The sequence below is a fragment of the Anarrhichthys ocellatus genome, unplaced genomic scaffold (assembly GCF_004355925.1).
Source record: "Anarrhichthys ocellatus isolate YVR2014 unplaced genomic scaffold, GSC_Weel_1.0 scaffold717, whole genome shotgun sequence".
Classification (NCBI taxonomy): Eukaryota; Metazoa; Chordata; class Actinopteri; order Perciformes; family Anarhichadidae; genus Anarrhichthys; species Anarrhichthys ocellatus.
The window spans coordinates 1-8,340 of NW_022280691.1; the positions used below are offsets into that span (position 1 = coordinate 1).

The 8,340-nt window shown below is 52.2% G+C and overlaps 1 pseudogene; it reads right to left on the reverse strand.

Moving 5' to 3' along the window:
• Positions 1-4,669: 4,669 nt before the first annotated feature.
• Positions 4,670-8,092, reverse strand: LOC116376932 (uncharacterized; annotated as a pseudogene).
• Positions 8,093-8,340: the final 248 nt, after the last annotated feature.

The following is an 8,340-nucleotide window of genomic DNA, read 5'->3' on the forward strand; positions in this document are numbered from 1 at the left end:
GTCGCACAGACTCCCATAGCATGTACTTGCAGTTATGTGTGTGTGTGTGCGTGAGTAACTCACTGTTATGTCATGCACCTCCTCCATCACCATAGTAACCTCAGCCGTGGTGATGCTTTCTGCCTCACTGGACCACCAGCCACCTACAGCACTCACCAGGTCTGTCTGTGTTTCACTGTAAGTGTGCATCTCACACAGGGCAGTGTGTTCTGTTGATTCAAACTTTCTAAAAGGGTTAGTATGTGTACTCACGTGGTCTGCGAGGTAAAATTACTGTTTTTGTCAGTGGAGTCCAGTGGTTTTGAAGAGAGCCATATAACGGTTACAGTTCCCCGTCGGGAAGGGCTGCAGCAGAAAAACATGTTCACCGTTATACCGCTCTATTCACCAGGCTTCTAGTCTATCGCTGCATCGATCACTGGTTTCTTTTGTGTTATTGCGTGACTGACTTTGTTTCTCTAAACTGCGAGCATGCCGACTGCAATCTAAGTTACTTTAGGTAATACACGTGACAGAAACCTCAACACTGACTTCTGATTTCAGAATCAGAATCGGAACCGTTTATTGCCATGGTATGTTGAACATACAAGGAATTTGACATGACGGGAGGTGCATAACATTAAACAACAATCAACAGTGCAAAGTAGAAACATATTAAAATTTACAGAAAAATATAAAATAAAGTAAAATATAAAATAAAGTGAAATATAAAATAAAGTGCACAAATGAACAGATAACAGGACTATAAACGAGTGAGATGTAAGTGTAGTGTAAAAGTGTTAAGTGTAATAGAAGGGATGCAGGGGAGTGACCGGTAGGAATTTGTCCTGGGGATGACAGAGTCAGTGGGGGTCCCGGGCTCTGTTAATGAGCCCGACTGCTGACGGGAAGAAACTGTTCATGTGGTGTGAGGTCTTGGTCCTGATGGACGTCAGCCTCCTACCAGATGGAAGGGGCACAAACTGTTTTTGTCCAGGGTGAGAGGGGTCGGCTACAATCCTTCTTGCTCGCTTCAGGGTTCTTGAAGTAAACAAGTCTTGGAGGGACGGCAGATTGCAGCCAATCACCCTCTCGGCAGAGCGAATGATGCGCTGCAGCCTGCCCTTGTCCTTGGCGGTGGCTGCAGTGTACCAGACCGTGATGGAGGAGCAGAGGATGGACTCAATGATGGCTGTGTAGAAGTGCACCATCATTGTCTTTGGCAGGTTGAATTTCTATAGCTGCCTCAGGAAGTACATCCTCTGCTGAGCCCACCTCAAGTGGGAGCTGATGTTCAGCTCCCACTTGAGGTCCTGGGTTATGATGGAGCCCAGGAAGCGGAAGGACTCCACAGCATCGACGGGGGAGTCACACAGGGTGATAGGGGCTGGTGGGGCTGCGTTCTTCCTGAAATCCACAACCATCTCCACTGTCTTTAGAGCGTTGAGCTCTAAGTTGTTCAAACCGCACCAGGTCACCAGATGGTCAGTCTCCCACCTGTAAGCGGACTCATCCCCACCAGAGATTAGTCCAATGAGGGTGGTGTCATCCACGAACTTCAGGAGCTTGACGGACTGGTGACTGGAGGTGCAGCTGTTGGTGTACAGGGAGAAGAGCAGAGGGGAAAGAACGCAGCCTTGGGGGGAACCGGTGCTGATGGTCTGAGAGGCTGAGACGTGTTTTCCCAGCTTCACATGCTGCTTCCTGTCAGACAGGAAGTCTGTGATCCACTTGCAGGTGGAGTCGGGCACGTGCAGCTGAGAGAGCTTGTCGTGCAGCAGAGACAGGATGATGGTGTTGAAGGCAGAGCTGAAGTCCACAAACAGGATCCTGGCGTAGGTTCCTGGGGAGTCCAGATGCTGGAGGATGAAATGAAGGGCCAAGTTGACTGCGTCGTCTACAGACCTGTTGGCTTTGTAGGCGAACTGCAGGGGGTCCAGGAGTGAGTCAGTGAGGGTTTTTATGTGGGACAGGACCAGGCGTTCAAAAGACTTCATGACCACAGAGGTCAGGGCGACGGGCCTGTAGTCGTTAAGTCCTGTGATCCTAGTTTTTTGGAGACAGGGATGATGGTGGAGGCTTTGAAGCAGGCTGGTACGTGGCATGTCTCCAGGGAGGTGTTGAAGATGTCTATAAACACTGGAGACAGCTGATCAGCACAATGCTTCAGGGTGGAGGGGGAGACTGAGTCTGGGCTGGCTGCTTTGCGGGGGTTTTGTTTTTTAAAAAGCCTGTTGACGTCACTCTCCTGAATAGAGAGGGGCGGGGGGGGGGGGGGGGGGGGACACTGTGATGGGTGGTACAGAGGCATGGGCCCCCGCTGGGCTGGGGGAGGGGGACCTGGTGGTCTGGGGCTGGTTGATGGAGCTGTGGGGGATGGAGTCAGGGCTGTCCCATTGTCTGTCAAAGCGACAGTAGAACTCGTTCAGCTCGTCTGCCAGGCGGAGGTCATTCATGGAGTGGGGGGCTCTTTGGCATGTAATTGGTGATCTGTCTGTGACCTCTCCAGACAGAAGCAGAGTCACTTGCTGAGAGCTGGTGTTGCAGTTTCTCAGAGTACAGTCGTTTAGTATCTCTCACCGCCTTGCTAAACCTGTATTTTGACTCTTTAAACAAGTCCTTGTCCCCACTCCTAAATGCCTGATCTTTTTGCAGTCTTAGCTGTCTGAGTTCTGCTGTAAACCAGGGTTTGTCATTGTTGTAACTCACCCTGGTGCTTGTTGGAACACAGCTGTCCTCACAGAAGCTGATATATGAAGTCACAGCCTCTGTGTACTCATCCAGACTGTTGGTAGCAGTCCTAAAAATGTCCCAGTCTGTACAGTCCAAGCACGCCCGAAGATCCTCCAGAGCTTCACTGGTCCACTTCTTGAATTTCCTCACCACAGGTTTGCAGAGCTTGAGTTTCTGTCCGTTCACAGGAGGAACGGACAGTGGTCTCCTGGCTGGAAGGTCGCTGTTTGTTGGATCCATCCACCTCAACTTCCACCCGCCTGCTGTGTGATTCAGTGGTTTATATACATTCTCGTTCAAGACTACTTGGATATCATACGGAACAATTCCGTGAGACATCTATGAATTACTGAGCTGTATTTTTTGTAGGTATTGCAACAAATGCTGGATGAGCCCAGCCTGATATTGCAGAAAAGGACAGAAAAAAATAAAAAAATAAAGGACCTCCTGTGAGAATAATGATGAGATAGAGAGGTTTCCCGAGGAGTATGTTGTGTGTTTCCAGTAGTGGTACAACAAATCATAAAACTTTGGGTTACTTAACGTAAACCCTGGTTCTTTGATAACAGAGTAAGGATTTTCACTATAGGGAATTGCCTCGGCGTGACCAACTATGGAAGCTCCAATGACACCACGTCTGTCAGTGACAGACAGGTCAGCTGTGGGAGGGCCCCGCCCCTACCTATTATTACAGCCGGCTGCCTCCTCGCAAATCATTCTAGACCGATTTCTTTTCCGTGTAAATGCAAGGAGGGTTGTGACGGTGAAACACCTCACTCTGTTATCAAAGAACCAGGGTTTACGTTAAGTAACCCAAAGTTCTTTTTCAAACTTCGTTTCGGTGTTTCACTATGGGGATATAGCCCACTCCCGGATTGCATGACACTACCCGAAGCCAATTATTGTCAGCCTGGTAATGACTATCACAGGGACTCTGGCGCGTTTGCCTCCAGCACAGCCTGTGCCAAGGAAGACCCCGAGACATCGAGCCTGTAAAACCTTACAAAAGTGTGCGGCATCGGCCAGCTCGCTGCAGCGCAAATATCTTTCACTGAAACACCCTTGAACAGGGCCCATGAAGTGGCCATACCCCTAGTGGAATGAGCCCTCAAACCTTGTGGGGGCTGCAAACCCCTACAACTATAGGCTAGATATATAGCCTCTACAATCCAGTGGGACAGCCTCTGGCGGGACAGTGGCTTGCCCTTGTGGGGAGTGGCCCAGGACACAAACAGCTGATCCCCTTTCCTGAAACCTGCCGATCTACTCGCATACACATGTAGTGCTCGTACCGGGCATAACGTGTTAAGCCTTTGTTCCTCCTCTGAGGAGAATGGAGGTGGCTGAAAAGCTGACAGCTCCACCGTGGGACATCTGTAGGTCGGCTTCACCACCTTGGGCACAAAAGCCGGGTTGGGCCGCATACGGACCTTAGTCCGCCCTGGAGCGAACTGCAAGCAGGAAGGGCGAGTGGATAAAGCATGTAAGTCACTCACACGCTTTGCTGTGTTTAAAGCTAAGTGCAACACTGTTTTAAGTGAAATAAACTTTATCCCCACCGTCTCCATAGGTTCAAATGGGTGTTGAGAGAGGGCCTCCAACACCACCAACAGATCCCACAGAGGAACCAGTGGCCTAGAAACGGGGAGTTTACGGCGTGCACCTTTCATGAAACGACATACTAAAGGATGCTGCCCCGCAGGCTTCTCCCCAAAGCCTACATGACAGGCTGAGATAGCCGCTAAATAAACTTTAATAGTAGAAAAGGCTCTACCCTTATCCACTAATTCTTGCAAGAAACCCAGCAGGTCCACCACTGAACACTGAAACGGAATGGTGTGCCTCAGCTGGCACCACTCCTCAAAGACCCGCCATTTACCACTGTAAAGAGAGCGAGTGGACGCGGCTCTGGCCATCTAAATGGTGTCAATGACCCATGCAGGCAGGCCTGCCGCGTTCAAGTTCCACCTCTCACGGGCCAAGCCCAGAGAGCTATCCGGTCTGGGTGAGGGTGGTAGATCTCCCCACCCGCCTGGGACAGAAGGTCCCTACGTATGGGGAGGGGCCACGGCTCGTCAGCTAGAAGCTGTATTATTTCTGCTACCCAATGCTTGAATGGCCACCGTGGGGCTATCAGGATTAGTGACAAGCCCTGTTCTCTCACCCTGGTTAGAGTAGGGGAGATCAGGAGGGGGGGGGAATGCATAGAGTAGCACTTTTGGCCAGGAGTGGGCTAGCGCATGCACCCCCAGGGGTGCATTCATGTCCGACAGGGAGAAAAACCGCGGACAGTGCGCGTTTTCTTGCGATGCGAAGAGATTTACATCTGCCTGGCCATATTTCTGCCAAACTTGCTTCACCACCTGCGGGTGGAGAGTCCACTCTCCGTACAGAGGGTTTCCCCGGGACAGAAGATCCGCCCCTCTGTTCAAAACGCCCGGAACATGTGTTGCTCGAAGGGACAGGAGCCTGGTGCTGCTCCACACAATTATCTTCCGAGCCAACCTGTGCAACTGCAGTGAGCGAGTGCCGCCTTGGCGGTTGATGTATGCTACCACTGTAGTGTTGTCTGTTTTCACCAGGACATGGCGTCCTTGGAGAAATGTTTGAAAATGCTTCAGTGCATAAAACACTGCCCAGAGCTCCAAGAGGTTTATGTGAGTCTGAGCCTGCCTCGGGTCCCAGGTGCCATTCACTGTTCTGCCCAACATGGTTGCTCCCCACCCTGAGAGGGAGGCATCCGTTGTCAAGGTTACCCTGGATGACACTGTCCCCAGGGGAACACCTGACGTGAGAGCCGTAGAGTCCCCCCACGGGCGGAGCGCGACTACGCACGCTGGTGATATTTTCACTCTGCGGCTGAGGTGACGGAGTGGGCACAGGCGTAACACCGCGACCCAGCGCTGAAAATCTCTCATCTTCAGGAGCCCCAACTGTACCACAGATATCACTGACGCCATTAAGCCGAGAAGGCGAAGGCATAGTCTGAACGACGCGGCTTTCCCCAGTCGGAATAGGGATAGACAATGAGTTAGGGACAATACTCTCGCCTCTGTCAGCGTGACGCGATAAGAGAGCGAGTTTATTTTGAGACCCAGGTATTCTGTACATTGCGTGGGTTCTATCCGACTCTTTTTCCAAATTATATTGAACCCAAGATCCGTGAGATGTTTTATCACCATGGCGGAATCTCTGACTGCCTGCTCCTGCGAGTGGGAGCAAATCAGGTAGTCGTCTATGTACGAGAATATTCTGATGCCGTTGTTCCTCAACGGAGACAGCGCAGCCTCCACACACTTGCTGAACACCCTTGGGGCTAATGAAAGCCCGAACGGGATGGCTAGGTACTCGTAGGCTCTGCCCTGATAGGCAAACCTGAGAAACCTCCAGTGTGCGGGATAAATGGCGATGTGAAAATAAGCATCCAAGAGATCGATTGTTACAAACCAATCCCCCTGACGAATTGAGCGACAGAGCACTCTGTGTGTTAACATCCTGAACGTGTATTTGTGTAGGTGCTTGTTTAACACACAAGGGATGAGCCCCCTTCTTCGGGATGAGCCCCCTTCTTCGGGATGAGGAAGTAACAAGAGTAAAAGCCTCGCTGAGCTTCCTCGTTCGGGACAGCTCTGATCGCTCGTTTGTTTAACAGGGATGCTACTTCGTCCTCCAGGACGTGAGCTGAATCCCCCTTGGCTACTGAAACCAACACCCCGTTGAATCTGGGTGGTTTCGTACCGAATTGTACCCCCGAGAAATAGTGGACAAAACCCAGGGGTGCACTGCGCATGCGCGCCACTGATCCGCCCGGACAGCGAGTGGGCTGCACACACCCTGCGGTGACGTCACCTCCCTTACCTGAAGGGAGCGGCCTTCCCTCGGAGGAGCGTGAGCTCCCACTGCGGGAATTATGGGGCCATGACATGGTTTTGTTTTTATTTCGTTTTTGGGGGAGCATTTTGCCCTTGGCTCTTGGCCAGGCTGCCAAAATGCAAATTTTATTTCTTTGTTTGCTGAACTGGGTAGAAGTGCTTGGTGACACTGTACTGCCCTTCGCCTCTGATGCTCCTCCCCTCCTGAAACATGAACTCGGGGGTTCTGTTTCACCTTCATCTCCTTCCTTTTCTTGGATGGAGGAGAGGGAGAAGCAAGGCTGGTTAGATCGTACGCTTCTTCTTCCCATCCCCAGGGTGGGGAGGGCGGTTTCTTGCTGCCACTGCAGCAAAGGAGTGTTTGCCCCATGGTTTGGGGTTTTCTGAACGAGGCTGCTGTTTAGTCTGCTGACCAGCTGCCTGTCTATACGGTCTGGCACCCTCCTGTCTCCACCTCGTTGCTGTGGCTGTAGCCGCAGAGCCCGCCCTCTGTGTCTGTGGAGCGCGAGGGATGTGTCTCCGGGGCAAGCAGAGGTCAAAGGCTTTGCCTTCTTGTTTCCTGAGGGTGCTGGTCTCTCATCTTTTCAAGAGCTGGACCAAACAGACCTTTGGCTGGGTCATATGCCGCATCCATGACCTCTGCCTTCTGAGCATCACCGACGCCTGAGAGATTTAGCCACAGGGCTCTCTCACCTGAGACTGCCAGGCCCATTACACAACCGCAGCCTTGCACTGCACCCCGTGATGAGCGTAGGATAAGATCGTTAACCGCACAGATCTCATCCCATAGGGTCAGGTTAGGTGCCCCTGTGTCCAGCTGACCACCCATCTGCTCCAGGATTTCTGCCTGGTATGCAGATAGCAGAGTCAAAGCATTTAGCGAGCACACAGACTGTGCCGCATATTTATACATTCTCTGAAAAACAGAGGCGGTGAGGCGATCTGTTTTATTTGGCAGAGAGATGTTTGAGGAAGCGGAGAGAGAGCGCCGGTTTGGGTGGAGGTGATACGCCACTGAAGGCTCCACTGCTGGGGGCTCAGCCAGCCCCAGTTCCTCCTTCCCGTCGACTTCCAGCTTTGAGTAGCCCCTCGTGGGAAGCTTAACTCTTCAACGGTCTGGACCAGTACCTGCTCATTTCTTTCATACAGACAGGCATTTCCGGCAGAAGTTGTTTTGACGGCGGCTGGGCTTGTGGGAGCCTCTTACCATCATACAGGTCTCTCTCCCCCCCTGTAGCATCCTGGGCTGCTGGCCATAGTATGGCCAACTTGGACGCGGCCCGTTTGCAGACCTCGTATAAGTCGCTATCCATCGGGGAAACAGCGTCGGATGCACTAGGGGGTCTGGGCTGTTGGAGAGGAAAAGTGGAGTCATCCTCCTCTTCCTCCGTGTCATCCATTTCGAGGAAGTCAGAGTTGGCATCGCCCTCTGCGTCCTCACAGCCCAGCTCCACATCGAGGAGCCCCTCGAAAAGTGGAGGTATTTCCCTGCATTCAGCCTCCATCATGTCCGCCCAGCTCGCGGCAGATGGGTGGCTTTCGTGGTGGTTCCTGACAGGCACAGGTCCTGCTTATTTGATACCACCACTCTCAGTCTCCTTTCCAGGATTTTCTCTGGCATTGACGCACAGTGCAAACATGCCTGGGGTCAGCCAGCGCTGCATGAGCATGTTTATCGCCCATGCAAGCTCACATAGGATGAGGATCCCTGCCCGAGATGGACGCCCCACATGACGCAGGGCACAGGCGGGATACA